At 46.2% G+C, this 25446-nt stretch overlaps 1 long non-coding RNA gene across 2 annotated transcripts; it reads right to left on the reverse strand.

The window, feature by feature from the left end:
* Positions 1–993: 993 nt before the first annotated feature.
* On the reverse strand, positions 994–25044 carry LOC309622269. Of its 2 annotated transcripts, none has more exons than XR_014240655.1 (3): positions 25029–25044; positions 23762–23862; positions 994–1031 (listed from the first exon to the last, which is right to left on the reverse strand). It is a non-coding gene; the product is annotated as an uncharacterized lncRNA (long non-coding RNA). The 2 variants fall into 2 exon arrangements; XR_014240656.1 differs by lacking the exon at positions 994–1031 and adding an exon at positions 21077–21147.
* Between the last annotated feature and the right edge of the window lie 402 nt (positions 25045–25446).

Genomic DNA, 25446 nt, shown 5'->3' on the forward strand with positions numbered 1-25446 from the left:
AAATGTTCGCCTGCCCTTGTCATCAAAATGCTCCATGGCCCCTTTAATCACAATGCTCCATGAACCCTGTCATCCCAATGTTCCATGACAGTTGTCATCACAATGCTCCATGACCCTGTAATCACAATGCTCCATGCCCTTGTCATCACAATGCTCCAGAACTCTTGTCATCATAATGATGAATGCTCGTGTCATCACAAAGCTCCATGATACTTGTCATCACAATGTTCCATGGCCTTGTCATTACAATACTCCATGGCCCCTGTCATCACCGTGCTCCATGATACCTTTTATCACAATTCTAGATGACCACTGTCATCACAATGCCCCAAGACACATGTCATCACAATTCGCCATGGCCCTTGCCATCACAATGCTCCATGACCCGTGTCATCACAATGGTCCAGGACACTTGTCATCACAATGATCCATGACCACTTACATCACAATGCTCCTTGACTCCTGTCATCACAATGCTCCATAGCCTATGCATTCGCAATGCTACATGGTCCCTGTAATCACATTGCTCCATGATCCATTTCATCACAATGCTCTATGACCACTGTCATTACAATGCCACATTATACCTGTCATCACAATGCTCCATGGCCCCTGTCAGCCCAATATTCCATGACAGATGTCATCACTCTCTTCCATGGTCCCTGTAATCACAATGCTCCATTCCCTTGTCAACGCAATGCTCCAGAACTCTTGTCATCATAATGCTCCATGCCCGTCTCATCACAATTCTCCATGACACTTTTCATTAAAATGCTCCATGGTCTTTATCATCACAATGCTCCATGGCCCCTGTTATCACATTGATCCATTGTACCTTTCATCACAATGCTAGATAACCTCTGTCATCACAATGCCCGATGACACCTGTCATCAGAATTGGCCCTGGCCCTTGTCATCACAATGCTCCATGCCCTTGTCACCACAATGCTCCAGAACTCTGGGCATCATAATGCTCCATGTCCGTCTCATCACAATGCTCCATGACACTTGTCATCATAATGCTCCATGGCCTTTGTCATCACAATGCTCCATGGCCCTTGTTATCACAGTGCTCCATGTTACCTTTCATCACAATTCTAGATGACCACTGTCATCACAATGCCCCATGACACCTGTCATCACAATTCGCCATGGCCCTTGTCATCACAATGCTCCATGATCCATGTCATCACAATGTTCCTGGACACTTATCATCACAATGAACTATGACCACATTCATCACAATGCTCCATGACCCCTGTCATCACACTGCTCCATGGCCTATGCATTCAAAATGCTCCATGGCCCCTGTAATCACATTGCTCCATGATCCCTTTCATCACAATGTTCTATGACCACTCTCATCACAATACCCCATGACGCCTATCATCATAATGCTCCAAGGCCCGTCTCATCACAATGCTCCATGAACCCTGTCATCAAAATGTTCCATGACACTTGTCAGCACAGTGCTCCATGAACCCCTGTCATCACAATATTCACTGCCCATGTAATCACAATGCTCCTGGTCCCCTGTAATCACAGTGCTCCATACCCTTTTCATCACAATGCTCCAGAACTCTTGTCATCATAATGCTCCATGCCCCTGTCATCACAATGCTTGAAGAACCTTGTCATCACAATGCTCCATGAACCGTGTCATCACAAGGTTCCAGGACCCTTGTCATCACAATGATCCATGACCCCTGTCATCTCAATGCTCCATGATCTTTGTATTCACAATGCTCCCTGGCCCCTATAATTGCGGTGATCCATGACCCCTGTCATCACAATGCTCCCTGGTATATTTCATCACAATTCTAGATGACCACTGTCATCACAGTGCCTCACGGCCCCTGTCGTCAAAGTCCTCCATGATACCTTTCATTACAATTCTACATGACCACTGTCATCACAATGCCCCATGACACCTGTCATCACAATTCGCCATGGCACTTGTCATCACAATGCTCCATGAACCATGTCATCACAATGTTCATGGACACTTGTCATCACAATGCTCCATGACAACTTACATCACAATGCTCCTTGACCCCTGTCCTTTCATTGCTCCATGGCCTATGCATTCACAATGCTCCATGGCTCCTGTAAGCACATTGCTCCATGATCCCTTTCATCACAATGCTCCAAGACCGCTGTCATCACAATGCCCCATGACGCCTATCATCATAATGCTCTAAGGCCCCTCTCATCACAATGCTCCATGATTCCTGTCATCACAATGTTCCATGACACTAGTCATCACAGTGCTCCATGACCCCTGTCATCACAATATTCACTGCCCATGTAATCACAATGCTCCTGGTCCCCTGTAATCATAGTGCTCCATACCCTTGTCATCACAATGCTCCAGAACTCTTGTCATCATAATGCTCCATGCCCGTCTCATCACAATTCTCCATGACACTTTTCATTAAAATGCTCCATGGCCTTTATCATCACAATGCTCCATGGCCCCTGTTATCACAGTGATCCATGGTACCTTTCATCACAATGCTAGATAACCTCTGTCATCACAATGCCCGAGGACACCTGTCATCAGAATTGGCCATGGCCCTTGTCATCATAATGCTCCATGCCCTTGTCACCACAATGCTCCAGAACTCTGGGCATCATAATGCTCCATGCCCGTCTCATCACAATGCTCCATGACACTTGTCATCAAAATGCTCCATGGCCTTTGTCATCACAATGCTCCATGGGCCCTGTTATCACAGTGCTCCATGTTACCTTTCATCACAATTCTAGATGACCACTGTCATCACAAGGCCCCATGACACCTGTCATCACAATTCGCCATGGCCCTTGTCATCACAATGCTCCATGATCCATGTCATCACAATGTTCCTGGACACTTATCATCACAATGAACTATGACCACATTCATCACAATGCTCCATGACCCCTGTCATCACACGGCGCCATGGCCTATGCATTCAAAATGCTCCATGGCCCCTGTAATCACATTGCTCCATGATCCCTTTCATCACAATGCTCCAAGACCGCTGTCATCACAAGGCCCCATAACGCGTATCATCATAATGCTCCAAGGCCCCTCTCATCACAATGCTCCATGAACCCTGTCATCACAATGTTCTATGACACTTGTCATCACAGTGCTACATGAACCCCTGTCATCACAATATTCACTGCCCATGTAATCACATTGCTCCTGGTCTCCTGTAATCACAGTGCTACATACCCTTTTCATCACAATGCTCCAGAACTCTTGTCATCATAATGCTCCATGCCCGTGTCATCACAATGCTTGAAGAACCTTGTCATCACAATGCTCCATGAACCGTGTCATCACAAGGTTCCAGGACCCTTGTCATCACAATGATCCATGACCCCTGTCATCTCAATGCTCCATGATCTTTGTATTCACAATGCTCCATGGCCTCTATAATTGCGGTGATCCATGACCCCTGTCATCACAATGCTCCCTGGTATATTTCATCACAATTCTAGATGACCACTGTCATCACAGTGCTCCACGGCGCATGTCATCAGAGTCCTCCCTGATACCTTTCATCACAATTCTATATGACCGCTCTCATCACAATTCCACATGACACCTGTCATCACAATGCTCCATGAACCATGTCATCACAATGTTCATGGACAATAGTCATCACAATGCTCCATGACAACTTACATCACAATGCTCCTTGACCCCTGTCATTCCATTGCTCCATGGCCTATGCATTCACAATGCTCCATGGCTCCTGTAATCACATTGCTCCATGATCCCTTTCATCACAATGCTCCAAGACCGCTGTCATCACAATGCCCCATGACGCCTATCATCATAATGCTCCAAGGCCCCTCTCATCACAATGCTCCATGATCCCTGTCATCACAATGTTCCATGACACTAGTCATCACAGTGCTCCATGACCCCTGTCATCACAATATTCACTGCCCATGTAATCACAATGCTCCTGGTCCCCTGTAATCACAATGCTCCATACCCTTGTCATCACAATGCTCCAGAACTCTTGTCATCATAATGCTCCATGCCCGTGTCATCACAGTGCTCCATGACCACTTTCATCACAATGCTCCTTGACCCCTGTCATCACAATGCTCTATGACCACTGTCATCACAATGCCACATGACACCTGTCATCACAATGCTCTATGACCACTGTCATCACAATGCCACATGACACCTGTCATCACAATGCTCTATAGCCCCTGTCAGCACAATGTTCCATGACAGGTATCATCACAATGATCCATGACTGCTGTCATCACAATGTTCCCTGCCCTTGTCATTCTCAATGCTCCCTGGCCCCTGTCATCACAATGCTCCATGCTCATATCATCACAATGCTCCATTACCCATGTCATCGTAGTGATCCATGACCCCTTTCATCACAATGCTCCATGACCCAAGTCATCACAATGCTCCATAGCCCTTGTCATCACAATGCTCCATTAGCCCTGTCATCACAATGTTCCATGACTCTTGTCATCAAAATGCCTTATGATCCATTTAATCACAATGCTCCATGACTCCTTTCATCACATCCTCCATGATACTTGTCATTGCACTGCCCCATGACATTTTTCAGAACAATGCTCCATGATACCAGTCATCACAATGCTCCATGACCATTGTCGTCACAATGCTCCATGCCCCTTTCAACACAATGCTCCATGACAACTGTCATCACAATGCTCCATGGTCTTTGTCATCACAATTATACATGGCCCGTGTGATCACAGTGCTCCATGACCCCTTTCATCACAATGCTCCATGACCACTGTCATCACAATGTTCCATGATCGCTGTAATCACAATGCTCCATGGCCCCTGTCATTACAATGCTCCATGACCACTGTCATCACAATGTTCCATGATCGCTGTAATCACAATGACCCATGACACCTTTCCTCAGAAGGCTCCAGTACGCCTGTCATCACAATGCTCCAATGACCGTCTCATCACAATGCTCCATGATCCCTGTCAGCACAACGTTCCATGACAATTGTCATCACAATGCTCCATGACACCTGTCATCACAATGTTGCCTGCCCATATCATCAAAATGCTCCATGTCCCCTGTAATCACAATGTTCCATTACACCTGTCTTCACAATGTTCCCTGCCCATGTCATCACAATGCTCCATTACCAATGTAATCAAAATGGTCGCCTGCCCTTGTCATCAAAATGCTCCATTTGCCCTTTAATTACAATGCTCCATGAACCCTGTCATCACAATGTTCCATGACAGTTGTCATCACAATGCTCCATGACCCTGTAATCACAATGCTCCATGCCCTTGTCATCACAATGCTCCAGAACTCTTGTCATCATAATGATGAATGCTCGTGTCATCACAAAGCTCCATGATACTTGTCATCACAATGTTCCATGGCCTTGTCATTACAATACTCCATGGCCCCTGTCATCACAGTGCTCCATGATACTTTTTATCACAGTTCTAGATGACCACTGTCATCACAATGCCCCAAGACACATGTCATCACAATTCGCCATGGCCCTTGCCATCACAATGCTCCATGACCCGTGTCATCACAATGGTCCAGGACACTTGTCATCACAATCATCCATGACCACTTACATCACAATGCTCCTTGACTCCTGTCATCACAATGCTCCATAGCCTATGCATTCGCAATGCTACATGGTCCCTGTAATCACATTGCTCCATGATCCATTTCATCACAATGCTCTATGACCACTGTCATTACAATGCCACATTATACCTGTCATCACAATGCTCCATGGCCCCTGTCAGCACAATGTTCCATGACAGATGTCATCACTCTCCTCCATGGTCCCTGTAATCACAATGCTCCATTCCCTTGTCAACGCAATGCTCCAGAACTCTTGTCATCATAATGCTCCATGCCCATCTCATCACAATTCTCCATGACACTTTTCATTAAAATGCTCCATGGCCTTTATCATCACAATGCTCCATGGCCCCTGTTATCACAGTGATCCATGGTACCTTTCATCACAATGCTAGATAACCTCTGTCATCACAATGCCCGAGGACACCTGTCATCAGAATTGGCCATGGCCCTTGTCATCACAATGCTCCATGCCCTTGTCACCACAATGCTCCAGAACTCTGGGCATCATAATGCTCCATGCCCGTCTCATCACAATGCTCCATGACACTTGTCATCAAAATGCTCCATGGCCTTTGTCATCACAATGCTCCATGGCCCCTGTTATCATAGTGCTCCATGTTACCTTTCATCACAATTCTATATGACCACTGTCATCACAAGGCCCCATGACACCTGTCATCACAATTCGCCATGGCCCTTGTCATCACAATGCTCCATGATCCATGTCATCACAATGTTCCTGGACACTTATCATCACAATGAACTATGACCACATTCATCACAATGCTCCATGACCCCTGTCATCACACTGCTCCATGGCCTATGCATTCAAAATGCTCCATGGCCCCTGTAATCACATTGCTCCATGATCCCTTTCATCACAATGTTCTATGACCACTCTCATCACAATACCCCATGACGCCTATCATCATAATGCTCCAAGGCCCCTCTCATCACAATGTTCCATGAACCCTGTCATCACAATATTCACTGCCCATGTAATCACAATTCTCCTGGTCCCCTGTAATCACAATGCTCCATACCCTTGTCATCACAATGCTCCAGAACTCTTGTCATCATAATGCTCCATGCCCGTGTCATCACAATGCTTGAAGAAACTTGTCATCACAATGCTCCATGAACCGTGTCATCACAAGGTTCCCGGACCCTTGTCATCACAATGATCCATGACCCCTGTCATCTCAATGCTTCATGATCTTTGTATTCACAATGCTCCATGGCCCCTGTAATTGCGGTGATCCATGACCCCTGTCATCACAATGCTCCCTGGTATATTTCATCACAATTCTAGATGACCACTGTCATCACAGTGCCCCACGACCCCTGTCATCAGAGTCCTCCCTGATACCTTTCATCACAATTCTATATGACCGCTCTCATCACAATTCCACATGACACCTGTCATCACAATGCTCCATGAACCATGTCATCACAATGTTCATGGACAATAGTCATCACAATGCTCCATGACAACTTACATCACAATGCTCCTTGACCCCTGTCATTTCATTGCTCCATGGCCTATGCATTCACAATGCTCCATGGCTCCTGTAATCACATTGCTCCATGATCCCTTTCATCACAATGCTCCAAGGGCGCTGTCATCACAATGCCCCATGACGCCTGTCATCATAATGCTCCAAGGCCCCTCTCATCACAATGCTCCATGATCCCTGTCATCACAATGTTCCATGACACTAGTCATCACAGTGCTCCATGACCCCTGTCATCACAATATTCACTGCCCATGTAATCACAATGCTCCTGGTCCCCTGTAATCACAATGTTCCATACCCTTGTCATCACAATGCTCCAGAACCCTTGTCATCATAATGCTCCATGCCCGTGTCATCACAATGCTCCATGACCACTTTCATCACAATGTTCCTTGACCCCTGTCATCACCATGCTCTATGACCACTGTCATCACAATGCCACATGACACCTGTCATCACAATGCTCTATAGCCCCTGTCAGCACAATATTCCGTGACAGGTATCATCACAATGATCCATGACTGCTGTCATCACAATTTTCCCTGCCCTTGTCATCTCAATGCTCCCTGGCCCCTGTCATCACAATGCTCCATGCTCATATCATCACAATGCTCCATTACCCATGTCATCGTAGTGATCCATGACCCCTTTCATCACAATGCTCCATGACCCCAGTCATCACAATGCTCCATAGCCCTTGTCATCACAATGCTCCATTAGCCCTGTCATCACAATGTTCCATGACTCTTGTCATCAAAATGCCTCATGATCCATTTAATCACAATGCTCCATGACTCCTTTCATCACATCCTCCATGATACTTGTCATTACACTGCCCCATGACCTTTTTCAGAACAATGCTCCATGATACCAGTCATCACAATGCTCCATGACCATTGTCGTCACAATGCTCCATGCCCCTTTCAACACAATGCTCCATGACAACTGTCATCACAATGCTCCATGGCCTTTGTCATCACAATTATACATGGCCCCTGTAATCACAGTGCTCCATGACCCCTTTCATCACAATGCTCCATGACCACTGTCATCACAATGCCCCATGACCCCTATCATCACAATGCTCCATGGCCCCTGTCATTACAATGCTCCATGACCCCTGTCATCACAATATTCACTGCCCATGTAATCACAATGCTCCTGGTCCCCTGTAATCACAATGCTCCATAACCTTGTCATCACAATGCTCCAGAACTCTTGTCATCATAATGCTCCATGCCCGTGTCATCACAATGCTTGAAGAACCTTGTCATCACAATGCTCCATGAACCGTGTCATCACAAGGTTCCAGGACCCTTGTCATCACAATGATCCATGACCCCTGTCATCTCAATGCTTCATGATCTTTGTATTCACAATGCTCCATGGTCCCTGGAATTGCGGTGATCCATGACCCCTGTCATCACAATGCTCCCTGGTATATTTCATCACAATTCTAGATGACCACTGTCATCACAGTGCCCCACGACCCCTGTCATCAGAGTCCTCCCTGATACCTTTCATCACAATTCTATATGACCGCTCTCATCACAATTCCACATGACACCTGTCATCACAATGCTCCATGAACCATGTCATCACAATGTTCATGGACACTTGTCATCACAATGCTCCATGACAACTTACATCACAATGCTCCTTGACCCCTGTCATTTCATTGCTCCATGGCCTATGCATTCACAATGCTCCATGGCTCCTGTAATCACATTGCTCCATGATCCCTTTCATCACAATGCTCCAAGGGCGCTGTCATCACAATGCCCCATGACGCCTGTCATCATAATGCTCCAAGGCCCCTCTCATCACAATGCTCCATGATCCCTGTCATCACAATGTTCCATGACACTAGTCATCACAGTGCTCCATGACCCCTGTCATCACAATATTCACTGCCCATGTAATCACAATGCTCCTGGTCCCCTGTAATCACAATGTTCCATACCCTTGTCATCACAATGCTCCAGAACACTTGTCATCATAGTGCTCCATGCCCGTGTCATCACAATGCTCCATGACCACTTTCATCACAATGTTCCTTGACCCCTGTCATCACCATGCTCTATGACCACTGTCATCACAATGCCACATGACACCTGTCATCACAATGCTCTATTGCCCCTGTCAGCACAATATTCCATGACAGGTATCATCACAATGATCCATGACTACTGTCATCACAATTTTCCCTGCCCTTCTCATCTCAATGCTCCCTGGCCCCTGTCATCACAATGCTCCATGCTCATATCATCACAATGCTCCATTACCCTTGTCATCGTAGTGATCCATGACTCCTTTCATCACAATGCTCCATGACCACTGTCATCACAATGCCCCATGACCCCTGTCATCACAATGCTCCATGGCCCCTGTCATTACAATGCTCCATGACCACTGTCATCACAATGTTCCATGATCGCTGTAATCACAATGACCCATAACACCTTTCCTCAGAAGGCTCCAGTACGCCTGTCATCACAATGCTCCAATGACCGTCTCATCACAATGCTCCATGATCCCTGTCAGCACAACGTTCCATGACAATTGTCATCACAATGCTCCATGACACCTGTCATCACAATGTTGCCTGCCCATGTCATCAAAATGCTCCATGTCCCCTGTAATCACAATGTTCCATTACACCTGTCTTCACAATGTTCCCTGCCCATGTCATCACAATGCTCCATTACCAATGTAATCAAAATGTTCGCCTGCCCTTGTCATCAAAATGCTCCATGGCCCCTTTAATCACAATGCTCCATGAACCCTGTCATCACAATGTTCCATGACAGTTGTCATCACAATGCTCCATGACCCTGTAATCACAATGCTCCATGCCCTTGTCATCACAATGCTCCAGAACTCTTGTCATCATAATGATGAATGCTCGTGTCATCACAAAGCTCCATGATACTTGTCATCACAATGTTCCATGGCCTTGTCATTACAATACTCCATGGCCCCTGTCATCACAGTGCTCCATGATACCTTTTATCACAATTCTAGATGACCACTGTCATCACAATGCCCCAAGACACATGTCATCACAATTCGCCATGGCCCTTGCCATCACAATGCTCCATGACCCGTGTCATCACTGTGGTCCAGGACACTTGTCATCACAATGATCCATGACCACTTACATCACAATGCTCCTTGACTCCTGTCATCACAATGCTCCATAGCCTATGCATTCGCAATGCTACATGGTCCCTGTAATCACATTGCTCCATGATCCATTTCATCACAATGCTCTATGACCACTGTCATTACAATGCCACATTATACCTGTCATCACAATGCTCCATGGCCCCTGTCAGCCCAATATTCCATGACAGATATCATCACTATCCTCCATGGTCCCTGTAATCACAATGCTCCATTCCCTTGTCAACGCAATGCTCCAGAACTCTTGTCATCATAATGCTCCATGCCCGTCTCATCACAATTCTCCATGACACTTTTCATTAAAATGCTCCATGGTCTTTATCATCACAATGCTCCATGGCCCCTGTTATCACATTGATCCATTGTATCTTTCATCACAATGCTAGATAACCTCTGTCATCACAATGCCCGATGACACCTGTCATCAGAATTGGCCATGGCCCTTGTCATCACAATGCTCCATGCCCTTGTCACCACAATGCTCCAGAACTCTTGGCATCATAATGCTCCATATCCGTCTCATCACAATGCTCCATGACACTTGTCATCAAAATGCTCCATGGCCTTTGTCATCACAATGCTCCATGGCCCCTGTTATCACAGTGCTCCATGTTACCTTTCATCACAATTCTAGATGACCACTGTCATCACAATGCCCCATGACACCTGTCATCACAATTCGCCATGGCCCTTGTCATCACAGTGCTCCATGATCCATGTCATCACAATGTTCCTGGACACTTATCATCACAATGAACTATGACCACATTCATCACAATGCTCCATGACCACTGTCATCACTCTGCTCCATGGCCTATGCATTCAAAATGCTCCATGGCCCCTGTAATCACATTGCTCCATGATCCCTTTCATCACAATGTTCTATGACCACTCTCATCACAATACCCCATGACGCCTATCATCATAATGCTCCAAGGCCCGTCTCATCACAATGCTCCTTGAACCCTGTCATCACAATGTTCCATGACACTTGTCAGCACAGTGCTCCATGAACCCCTGTCATCACAATATTCACTGCCCATGTAATCACAATGCTCCTGGTCCCCTGTAATCACAGTGCTCCATACCCTTTTCATCACAATGCTCCAGAACTCTTGTCATCATAATGCTCCATGCCCGTGTCATCACAATGCTTGAAGAACCTTGTCATCACAATGCTCCATGAACCGTGTCATCACAAGGTTCCAGGACCCTTGTCATCACAATGATCCATGACCCCTGTCATCTCAATGCTCCATGATCTTTGTATTCACAATGCTCCATGGCCCCTATAATTGCGGTGATCCATGACCCCTGTCATCACAATGCTCCCTGGTATATTTCATCACAATTCTAGATGACCACTGTCATCACAGTGCCTCACGGCCCCTGTCGTCAGAGTCCTCCATGATACCTTTCATTACAATTCTACATGACCACTGTCATCACAATGCCCCATGACACCTGTCATCACAATTCGCCATGGCACTTGTCATCACAATGCTCCATGAACCATGTCATCACAATGTTCATGGACACTTGTCATCACAATGCTCCATGACAACTTACATCACAATGCTCCTTGACCCCTGTCATTTCATTGCTCCATGGCCTATGCATTCACAATGCTCCATGGCTCCTGTATGCACATTGCTCCATGATCCCTTTCATCATAATGTTCTATGACCACTCTCATCACAATATCCCATGACGCCTATCATCATAATGCTCCAAGGCCCCTCTCATCACAATGCTCCATGAACCCTGTCATCACAATGTTCAATGACACTTGTCATCACAGTGCTCCATGAACGCCTGTCATCACAATATTCACTGCCCATGTAATCACAATGCTCCTGGTCCCCTGTAATCACAGTGCTCCATACCCTTTTCATCACAATGCTCCAGAACTTTTGTCATCACTATGCTCCATGCCCTTGTCACCACAATGCTCCAGAACGCTTGGCATCATAATGCTCCATGCCCGTCTCATCACAATGCTGCATGACACTTGTCATCAAAATGCTCCATGGCCCCTGTTATCACAGTGCTCCATGGTACCTTTCCTCACAATTCTCGATGACCACTGTCATCACAATGCCCCATGACACCTGTCATCACAATTCGCCATGGCCCTTGTCATCACAATGATCCATGATCCATGTCATCACAATGTTCATGGACAATTGTCATCACAATGCTCCATGACAACTTACATCACAATGCTCCTTGACCCCTGTCATTTCATTGCTCCATGGCCTATGCATTCACAATGCTCCATGGCTCCTGTAATCACATTGCTCCATGATCCCTTTCATCACAATGCTCCAAGACCGCTGTCATCACAATGCCCCATGATGCCTATCATCATAATGCTCCAAGGCCACTCTTATCACAATGCTCCATGATCCGTGTCCTCCCAATGTTCCATTACACTAGTAATCACAGTGCTCCATGACCCCTGTCATCACAATATTCACTGCCCATGTAATCACAATGCTCCTGGTCCCCTGTAATCACAGTGCTCCATACCCTTTTCATCACAATGCTCCAGAACTCTTGTCATCACTATGCTCCATGCCCTTGTCACCACAATGCTCCAGAACGCTTGGCATCATAATGCTCCATGCCCGTCTCATCACAATGCTCCATGACACTTGTCATCACAATGCTCTATGGCCCCTGTTATCACAGTGCTCCATGGTACCTTTCCCCACAATTCTCGATGACCACTGTCATCACAATGCCCCATGACACCTGTCATCACAATTCGCCATGGCCCTTGTCATCACAATGATCCATGATCCATGTCATCACAATGTTCATGGACACTTGTCATCACAATGCTCCATGAAAACTTACATCACAATGCTCCTTGACCCCTGTCATTTCATTGCTCCATGGCCTATGCATTCACAATGCTCCATGGCTCCTTTAATCACATTGCTCCATGATCCCTTTCATCACAATGCTCCAAGACCGCTGTCATCACAATGCCCCATAACGCCTATCATCATAATGCTCCAAGGCCACTCTTATCACAATGCTCCAGGATCCCTGTCCTCCCAATATTCCATGACACTAGTCATCACAGTGCTCCATGACCCCTGTCATCACAATATTCACTGCCCATGTAATCACAATGCTTCTGGTCCCCTATAATCACAGTGCTCCATACCCTATTCATCACAATGCTCCAGAACACTTGTCATCATAATGCTCCATGCCTGTGTCCTCACAATGCTTGAGGAACCTTGTCTTCACAATGATCCATGAACCGTGTCATCACAAGGTTCCAGGACCATTGTCTCCAAAAAGATCCATGACCCCTGTCATCTCAATGCTCCATGATCTTTGTATTCACAATGCTCCATGGCCCCTATAATTGCGGTGATCCATGACCCCTGTCATCACAATGCTCCCTGGTATATTTCATCACAATTCTAGATGACCACTGTCATCACAGTGCTCCACGGCCCCTGTCATCAGAGTCCTCCATGATACTTTTCATTACAATTCTACATGACCACTGTCATCACAATTCCCCATGACACCTGTCATCACAATGCTCCATGAACGATGTCATCACAATATTCATGGACACTTGTGATCACAATGCTCCATGACAACTTACATCACAATGCTCCTTGACCCCTGTCATTTCATTGCTCCATGGCCTATGCATTCACAATGCTCCATGGCCCCTGTAATCCCATTGCTCCATGATCCCTTTCTTCACAATGCTCCAAGACCGCTGTCATCACAATGCCCCATGACGCCTATCATCATAATGCTCCAAGGCCCCTCTCATCACAATGCTCCATGATCCCTGTCATCACAATGTTCCATGACACTAGTCATCACAGTGCTCCATGACCCCTGTCATCACAATATTCACTGCCCATGTAATCACAATGCTCCTGGTCCCCTGTAATCACAATGCTCCATACCCTTGTCATCACAATGCTCCAGAACTCTTGTCATCATAATGCTCCATGCCCGTGTCATCACAGTGCTCCATGACCACTTTCATCACAATGCTCCTTGACCCCTGTCATCACAATGCTCTATGACCACTGTCATCACAATGCCACATGACACCTGTCATCACAATGCTCTATAGCCCCTGTCAGCACAATGTTCCATGACAGGTATCATCACAATGATCCATGACTGCTGTCATCACAATGTTCCCTGCCCTTGTCATTCTCAATGCTCCCTGGCCCCTGTCATCACAATGCTCCATGCTCATATCATCACAATGCTCCATTACCCATGTCATCGTAGTGATCCATGACCCCTTTCATCACAATGCTCCATGACCCAAGTCATCACAATGCTCCATAGCCCTTGTCATCACAATGCTCCATTAGCCCTGTCATCACAATGTTCCATGACTCTTGTCATCAAAATGCCTTATGATCCATTTAATCACAATGCTCCATGACTCCTTTCATCACATCCTCCATGATACTTGTCATTGCACTGCCCCATGACATTTTTCAGAACAATGCTCCATGATACCAGTCATCACAATGCTCCATGACCATTGTCGTCACAATGCTCCATGCCCCTTTCAACACAATGCTCCATGACAACTGTCATCACAATGCTCCATGGTCTTTGTCATCACAATTATACATGGCCCGTGTGATCACAGTGCTCCATGACCCCTTTCATCACAATGCTCCATAACCACTGTCATCACAATGTTCCATGATCGCTGTAATCACAATGCTCCATGGCCCCTGTCATTACAATGCTCCATGACCACTGTCATCACAATGTTCCATGATCGCTGTAATCACAATGACCCATGACACCTTTCCTCAGAAGGCTCCAGTACGCCTGTCATCACAATGCTCCAATGACCGTCTCATCACAATGCTCCATGATCCCTGTCAGCACAACGTTCCATGACAATTGTCATCACAATGCTCCATGACACCTGTCATCACAATGTTGCCTGCCCATATCATCAAAATGCTCCATGTCCCCTGTAATCACAATGTTCCATTACACCTGTCTTCACAATGTTCCCTGCCCATGTCATCACAATGCTCCATTACCAATGTAATCAAAATGTTTGCCTGCCCTTGTCATCAAAATGCTACATTTGCCCTTTAATCACAATGCTCCATGAACCCTGTCATCACAATGTTCCATGACAGTTGTCATCACAATGCTCCATGACCCTGTAATCACAATGCTCCATGCCCTTGTCATCACAATGCTCCAGAACTCTTGTCATCATAATGATGAATGCTCGTGTCATCACAAAGCTCCATGATACTTGTCATCACAATGTTCCATGGCCTTGTCATTACAATACTCCATGGCCCCTGTCATCACAGTGCTCCATGATACCTTTTATCACAGTTCTAGATGACCACTGTCATCACAATGCCCCAAGACACATGTCATCACAATTCGCCATGGCCCTTGCCATCACAATGCTCCATGACCCGTGTCATCACAATGGTCCAGGACACTTGTCATCACAATCATCCATGACCACTTACATCACAATGCTCCTTGACTCCTGTCATCACAATGCTCCATAGCCTATGCATTCGCAATGCTACATGGTCCCTGTAATCACATTGCTCCATGATCCATTTCATCACAATGCTCTATGACCACTGTCATTACAATGCCACATTATACCTGTCATCACAATGCTCCATGGCCCCTGTCAGCACAATGTTCCATGACAGATGTCATCACTCTCCTCCATGGTCCCTGTAATCACAATGCTCCATTCCCTTGTCAACGCAATGCTCCAGAACTCTTGTCATCATAATGCTCCATGCCCATCTCATCACAATTCTCCATGACACTTTTCATTAAAATGCTCCATGGCCTTTATCATCACAATGCTCCATGGCCCCTGTTATCACAGTGATCCATGGTACCTTTCATCACAATGCTAGATAACCTCTGTCATCACAATGCCCGAGGACACCTGTCATCAGAATTGGCCATGGCCCTTGTCATCACAATGCTCCATGCCCTTGTCACCACAATGCTCCAGAACTCTGGGCATCATAATGCTCCATGCCCGTCTCATCACAATGCTCCATGACACTTGTCATCAAAATGCTCCATGGCCTTTGTCATCACAATGCTCCATGGCCCCTGTTATCATAGTGCTCCATGTTACCTTTCATCACAATTCTAGATGACCACTGTCATCACAAGGCCCCATGACACCTGTCATCACAATTCGCCATGGCCCTTGTCATCACAATGCTCCATGATCCATGTCATCACAATGTTCCTGGACACTTATCATCACAATGAACTATGACCACATTCATCACAATGCTCCATGACCCCTGTCATCACACTGCTCCATGGCCTATGCATTCAAAATGCTCCATGGCCCCTGTAATCACATTGCTCCATGATCCCTTTCATCACAATGTTCTATGACCACTCTCATCACAATACCCCATGACGCCTATCATCATAATGCTCCAAGGCCCCTCTCATCACAATGTTCCATGAACCCTGTCATCACAATATTCACTGCCCATGTAATCACAATTCTCCTGGTCCCCTGTAATCACAATGCTCCATACACTTGTCATCACAATGCTCCAGAACTCTTGTCATCATAATGCTCCATGCCCGTGTCATCACAATGCTTGAAGAAACTTGTCATCACAATGCTCCATGAACCGTGTCATCACAAGGTTCCCGGACCCTTGTCATCACAATGATCCATGACCCCTGTCATCTCAATGCTTCATGATCTTTGTATTCACAATGCTCCATGGCCCCTGTAATTGCGGTGATCCATGACCCCTGTCATCACAATGCTCCCTGGTATATTTCATCACAATTCTAGATGACCACTGTCATCACAGTGCCCCACGACCCCTGTCATCAGAGTCCTCCCTGATACCTTTCATCACAATTCTATATGACCGCTCTCATCACAATTCCACATGACACCTGTCATCACAATGCTCCATGAACCATGTCATCACAATGTTCATGGACAATAGTCATCACAATGCTCCATGACAACTTACATCACAATGCTCCTTGACCCCTGTCATTTCATTGCTCCATGGCCCATGCATTCACAATGCTCCATGGCTCCTGTAATCACATTGCTCCATGATCCCTTTCATCACAATGCTCCAAGGGCGCTGTCATCACAATGCCCCATGACGCCTGTCATCATAATGCTCCAAGGCCCCTCTCATCACAATGCTCCATGATCCCTGTCATCACAATGTTCCATGACACTAGTCATCACAGTGCTCCATGACCCCTGTCATCACAATATTCACTGCCCATGTAATCACAATGCTCCTGGTCCCCTGTAATCACAATGTTCCATACCCTTGTCATCACAATGCTCCAGAACACTTGTCATCATAATGCTCCATGCCCGTGTCATCACAATGCTCCATGACCACTTTCATCACAATGTTCCTTGACCCCTGTCATCACCATGCTCTATGACCACTGTCATCACAATGCCACATGACACCTGTCATCACAATGCTCTATAGCCCCTGTCAACACAATATTCCGTGACAGGTATCATCACAATGATCCATGACTGCTGTCATCACAATTTTCCCTGCCCTTGTCATCTCAATGCTCCCTGGCCCCTGTCATCACAATGCTCCATGCTCATATCATCACAATGCTCCATTACCCATGTCATCGTAGTGATCCATGACCACTTTCAGCACAATGCTCCATGACCCCAGTCATCACAATTCTCCATAGCCCTTGTCATCACAATGCTCCATTAGCCCTGTCATCACAATATTCCATGACTCTTGTCATCAAAATGCCTCATGATCCATTTAATCACAATGCTCCATGACTCCTTTCATCACATCCTCCATGATACTTGTCATTACACTGCCCCATGACCTTTTTCAGAACAATGCTCCATGATACCAGTCATCACAATGCTCCATGACCATTGTCGTCACAATGCTCCATGCCCCTTTCAACACAATGCTCCATGACAACTGTCATCACAATGCTCCATGGCCTTTGTCATCACAATTATACATGGCCCCTGTAATCACAGTGCTCCATGACCCCTTTCATCACAATGCTCCATGACCACTGTCATCACAATGCCCCATGACCCCTATCATCACAATGCTCCATGGCCCCTGTCATTACAATGCTCCATGACCCCTGTCATCACAATATTCACTGCCCATGTAATCACAATGCTCCTGGTCCCCTGTAATCACAATGCTCCATAACCTTGTCATCACAATGCTCCAGAACTCTTGTCATCATAATGCTCCATGCCCGTGTCATCACAATGCTTGAAGAACCTTGTCATCACAATGCTCCATGAACCGTGTCATCACAAGGTTCCAGGACCCTTGTCATCACAATGATCCATGACCCCTGTCATCTCAATGCTTCATGATCTTTGTATTCACAATGCTCCATGGTCCCTGTAATTGCGGTGATCCATGACCCCTGTCATCACAATGCTCCCTGGTATATTTCATCACAATTCTAGATGACCACTGTCATCACAGTGCCCCACGACCCCTGTCATCAGAGTCCTCCCTGATACCTTTCATCACAATTCTATATGACCGCTCTCATCACAATTCCACATGACACCTGTCATCACAATGCTCCATGAACCATGTCATCACAATGTTCATGGACACTTGTCATCACAATGCTCCATGACAACTTACATCACAATGCTCCTTGACCCCTGTCATTTCATTGCTCCATGGCCTATGCATTCACAATGCTCCATGGCTCCTGTAATCACATTGCTCCATGATCCCTTTCATCACAATGCTCCAAGACCGCTGTCATCACAATGCCCCATGACGCCTGTCATCATAATGCTCCAAGGCCCCTCTCATCACAATGCTCCATGATCCCTGTCATCACAATGTTCCATGACACTAGTCATCACAGTGCTCCATGACCCCTGTCATCACAATATTCACTGCCCATGTAATCACAATGCTCCTGGTCCCCTGTAATCACAATGTTCCATACCCTTGTCATCACAATGCTCCAGAACACTTGTCATCATAGTGCTCCATGCCCGTGTCATCACAATGCTCCATGACCACTTTCATCACAATGTTCCTTGACCCCTGTCATCACCATGCTCTATGACCACTGTCATCACAATGCCACATGACACCTGTCATCACAATGCTCTATTGCCCCTGTCAGCACAATATTCCATGACAGGTATCATCACAATGATCCATGACTACTGTCATCACAATTTTCCCTGCCCTTCTCATCTCAATGCTCCCTGGCCCCTGTCATCACAATGCTCCATGCTCATATCATCACAATGCTCCATTACCCTTGTCATCGTAGTGATCCATGACTCCTTTCATCACAATGCTCCATGACCACTGTCATCACAATGCCCCATGACCCCTGTCATCACAATGCTCCATGGCCCCTGTCATTACAATGCTCCATGACCACTGTCATCACAATGTTCCATGATCGCTGTAATCACAATGACCCATAACACCTTTCCTCAGAAGGCTCCAGTACGCCTGTCATCACAATGCTCCAATGACCGTCTCATCACAATGCTCCATGATCCCTGTCAGCACAACGTTCCATGACAATTGTCATCACAATGCTCCATGACACCTGTCATCACAATGTTGCCTGCCCATGTCATCAAAATGCTCCATGTCCCCTGTAATCACAATGTTCCATTACACCTGTCTTCACAATGTTCCCTGCCCATGTCATCACAATGCTCCATTACCAATGTAATCAAAATGTTCGCCTGCCCTTGTCATCAAAATGCTCCATGGCCCCTTTAATCACAATGCTCCATGAACCCTGTCATCACAATGTTCCATGACAGTTGTCATCACAATGCTCCATGACCCTGTAATCACAATGCTCCATGCCCTTGTCATCACAATGCTCCAGAACTCTTGTCATCATAATGATGAATGCTCGTGTCATCACAAAGCTCCATGATACTTGTCATCACAATGTTCCATGGCCTTGTCATTACAATACTCCATGGCCCCTGTCATCACAGTGCTCCATGATACCTTTTATCACAATTCTAGATGACCACTGTCATCACAATGCCCCAAGACACATGTCATCACAATTCGCCATGGCCCTTGCCATCACAATGCTCCATGACCCGTGTCATCACTGTGGTCCAGGACACTTGTCATCACAATGATCCATGACCACTTACATCACAATGCTCCTTGACTCCTGTCATCACAATGCTCCATAGCCTATGCATTCGCAATGCTACATGGTCCCTGTAATCACATTGCTCCATGATCCATTTCATCACAATGCTCTATGACCACTGTCATTACAATGCCACATTATACCTGTCATCACAATGCTCCATGGCCCCTGTCAGCCCAATATTCCATGACAGATATCATCACTATCCTCCATGGTCCCTGTAATCACAATGCTCCATTCCCTTGTCAACGCAATGCTCCAGAACTCTTGTCATCATAATGCTCCATGCCCGTCTCATCACAATTCTCCATGACACTTTTCATTAAAATGCTCCATGGTCTTTATCATCACAATGCTCCATGGCCCCTGTTATCACATTGATCCATTGTATCTTTCATCACAATGCTAGATAACCTCTGTCATCACAATGCCCGATGACACCTGTCATCAGAATTGGCCATGGCCCTTGTCATCACAATGCTCCATGCCCTTGTCACCACAATGCTCCAGAACTCTTGGCATCATAATGCTCCATATCCGTCTCATCACAATGCTCCATGACACTTGTCATCAAAATGCTCCATGGCCTTTGTCATCACAATGCTCCATGGCCCCTGTTATCACAGTGCTCCATGTTACCTTTCATCACAATTCTAGATGACCACTGTCATCACAATGCCCCATGACACCTGTCATCACAATTCGCCATGGCCCTTGTCATCACAGTGCTCCATGATCCATGTCATCACAATGTTCCTGGACACTTATCATCACAATGAACTATGACCACATTCATCACAATGCTCCATGACCACTGTCATCACTCTGCTCCATGGCCTATGCATTCAAAATGCTCCATGGCCCCTGTAATCACATTGCTCCATGATCCCTTTCATCACAATGTTCTATGACCACTCTCATCACAATACCCCATGACGCCTATCATCATAATGCTCCAAGGCCCGTCTCATCACAATGCTCCTTGAACCCTGTCATCACAATGTTCCATGACACTTGTCAGCACAGTGCTCCATGAACCCCTGTCATCACAATATTCACTGCCCATGTAATCACAATGCTCCTGGTCCCCTGTAATCACAGTGCTCCATACCCTTTTCATCACAATGCTCCAGAACTCTTGTCATCATAATGCTCCATGCCCGTGTCATCACAATGCTTGAAGAACCTTGTCATCACAATGCTCCATGAACCGTGTCATCACAAGGTTCCAGGACCCTTGTCATCACAATGATCCATGACCCCTGTCATCTCAATGCTCCATGATCTTTGTATTCACAATGCTCCATGGCCCCTATAATTGCGGTGATCCATGACCCCTGTCATCACAATGCTCCCTGGTATATTTCATCACAATTCTAGATGACCACTGTCATCACAGTGCCTCACGGCCCCTGTCGTCAGAGTCCTCCATGATACCTTTCATTACAATTCTACATGACCACTGTCATCACAATGCCCCATGACACCTGTCATCACAATTCGCCATGGCACTTGTCATCACAATGCTCCATGAACCATGTCATCACAATGTTCATGGACACTTGTCATCACAATGCTCCATGACAACTTACATCACAATGCTCCTTGACCCCTGTCATTTCATTGCTCCATGGCCTATGCATTCACAATGCTCCATGGCTCCTGTATGCACATTGCTCCATGATCCCTTTCATCATAATGTTCTATGACCACTCTCATCACAATATCCCATGACGCCTATCATCATAATGCTCCAAGGCCCCTCTCATCACAATGCTCCATGAACCCTGTCATCACAATGTTCAATGACACTTGTCATCACAGTGCTCCATGAACGCCTGTCATCACAATATTCACTGCCCATGTAATCACAATGCTCCTGGTCCCCTGTAATCACAGTGCTCCATACCCTTTTCATCACAATGCTCCAGAACTTTTGTCATCACTATGCTCCATGCCCTTGTCACCACAATGCTCCAGAACGCTTGGCATCATAATGCTCCATGCCCGTCTCATCACAATGCTGCATGACACTTGTCATCAAAATGCTCCATGGCCCCTGTTATCACAGTGCTCCATGGTACCTTTCCTCACAATTCTCGATGACCACTGTCATCACAATGCCCCATGACACCTGTCATCACAATTCGCCATGGCCCTTGTCATCACAATGATCCATGATCCATGTCATCACAATGTTCATGGACAATTGTCATCACAATGCTCCATGACAACTTACATCACAATGCTCCTTGACCCCTGTCATTTCATTGCTCCATGGCCTATGCATTCACAATGCTCCATGGCTCCTGTAATCACATTGCTCCATGATCCCTTTCATCACAATGCTCCAAGACCGCTGTCATCACAATGCCCCATGATGCCTATCATCATAATGCTCCAAGGCCACTCTTATCACAATGCTCCATGATCCGTGTCCTCCCAATGTTCCATTACACTAGTCATCACAGTGCTCCATGACCCCTGTCATCACAATATTCACTGCCCATGTAATCACAATGCTCCTGGTCCCCTGTAATCACAGTGCTCCATACCCTTTTCATCACAATGCTCCAGAACTCTTGTCATCACTATGCTCCATGCCCTTGTCACCACAATGCTCCAGAACGCTTGGCATCATAATGCTCCATGCCCGTCTCATCACAATGCTCCATGACACTTGTCATCACAATGCTCTATGGCCCCTGTTATCACAGTGCTCCATGGTACCTTTCCCCACAATTCTCGATGACCACTGTCATCACAATGCCCCATGACACCTGTCATCACAATTCGCCATGGCCCTTGTCATCACAATGATCCATGATCCATGTCATCACAATGTTCATGGACACTTGTCATCACAATGCTCCATGACAACTTACATCACAATGCTCCTTGACCCCTGTCATTTCATTGCTCCATGGCCTATGCATTCACAATGCTCCATGGCTCCTGTAATCACATTGCTCCATGATCCCTTTCATCACAATGCTCCAAGACCGCTGTCATCACAATGCCCCTTAACGCCTATCATCATAATGCTCCAAGGCCACTCTTATCACAATGCTCCAGGATCCCTGTCCTCCCAATGTTCCATGACACTAGTCATCACAGTGCTCCATGACCCCTGTCATCACAATACTCACTGCCCATGTAATCACAATGCTCCTGGTCCCCTGTAATCACAATGCTCCATACCCTTGTCATCACAATGCTCCAGAATTCTTGTCATCATAATTCTCCATGCCCGTGTCATCACAGTGCTCCATGACCACTTTCATCACAATGCTCCTTGACCCCTGTCATCACAATGCTCTATGACCACTGTCATCACAATGCCACATGACACCTGTCATCACAATGCTCTATAGCCCCTGTCAGCACAATGTTCCATGACAGGTATCATCACAATGATCCATGACTGCTGTCATCACAATGTTCCCTGCCCTTATCATCTCAATGCTCCCTGGCCCCTGTCCTCACAATGCTCCATGCTCATATCATCACAATGCTCCATTACCCATGTCATCGTAGTGATCCATGACCCCTTTCATCACAATGCTCCATGACCCCAGTCATCACAATGCTCCATAGCCCTTATCATCACAATGCTCCATTAGCCCTGTCATCACAATGTTCCATGACTCTTGTCATCAAAATGCCTCATGATCCATTTAATCACAATTCTCCATGACTCCTTTCATCACATCCTCCGTGATACTTGTCATTACACTGCCCCATGACCTTTTTCAGAACAACGCTTCATGATACCAGTCATCACAATGCTCCATGACCATTGTCGTCACAATGCTCCATGCCCCTTTCAACACAATGCTCCATGACAACTGTCATCACAATGCTCCATGGCCTTTGTCATCACAATTATACATGGCCCCTGTGATCACAATGCCCCATGACCCCTGTCATCACAATGCTCCATGGCCCCTGTCATTACAATGTTCCATGATCGCTGTAATCACAATGACCCATGACACCTTTCCTCAGAAGGCTCCAGTACGCCTGTCATCACAATGCTCCAATGACCGTCTCATCACAATGCTCCATGATCCCTGTCAGCACAACGTTCCATGACAATTGTCATCACAATGCTCCATGACACCTGTCATCACAATGTTGCCTGCCCATGTCATCAAAATGCTCCATGTCCCCTGTAATCACAATGTTCCATTACACCTGTCTTCACAATGTTCCCTGCCCATGTCATCACAATGCTCCATTACCAATGTAATCAAAATGTTCGCCTGCCCTTGTCATCAAAATGCTCCATGGCCCCTTTAATCACAATGCTCCATGAACCCTGTCATCACAATGTTCCATGACAGTTGTCATCACAATGCTCCATGACCCTGTAATCACAATGCTCCATGCCCTTGTCATCACAATGCTCCAGAACTCTTGTCATCATAATGATGAATGCTCGTGTCATCACAAAGCTCCATGATACTTGTCATCACAATGTTCCATGGCCTTGTCATTACAATACTCCATGGCCCCTGTCATCACCGTGCTCCATGATACCTTTTATCACAGTTCTAGATGACCACTGTCATCACAATGCCCCAAGACACATGTCATCACAATTCGCCATGGCCCTTGCCATCACAATGCTCCATGACCCGTGTCATCACAATGGTCCAGGACACTTGTCATCACAATGATCCATGACCACTTACATCACAATGCTCCTTGACTCCTGTCATCACAATTCTCCATAGCCTATGCATTTGCAATGCTACATGGTCCCTGTAATCACATTGCTCCATGATCCATTTCATCACAATGCTCTATGACCACTGTCATTACAATGCCACATTATACCTGTCATCACAATGCTCCATGGCCCCTGTCAGCACAATGTTCCA

Source organism: Balaenoptera borealis, assembly GCF_965194805.1.
Source record: "Balaenoptera borealis genome assembly, contig: HAP1_SCAFFOLD_1971, whole genome shotgun sequence".
NCBI lineage: Eukaryota > Metazoa > Chordata > Mammalia > Artiodactyla > Balaenopteridae > Balaenoptera > Balaenoptera borealis.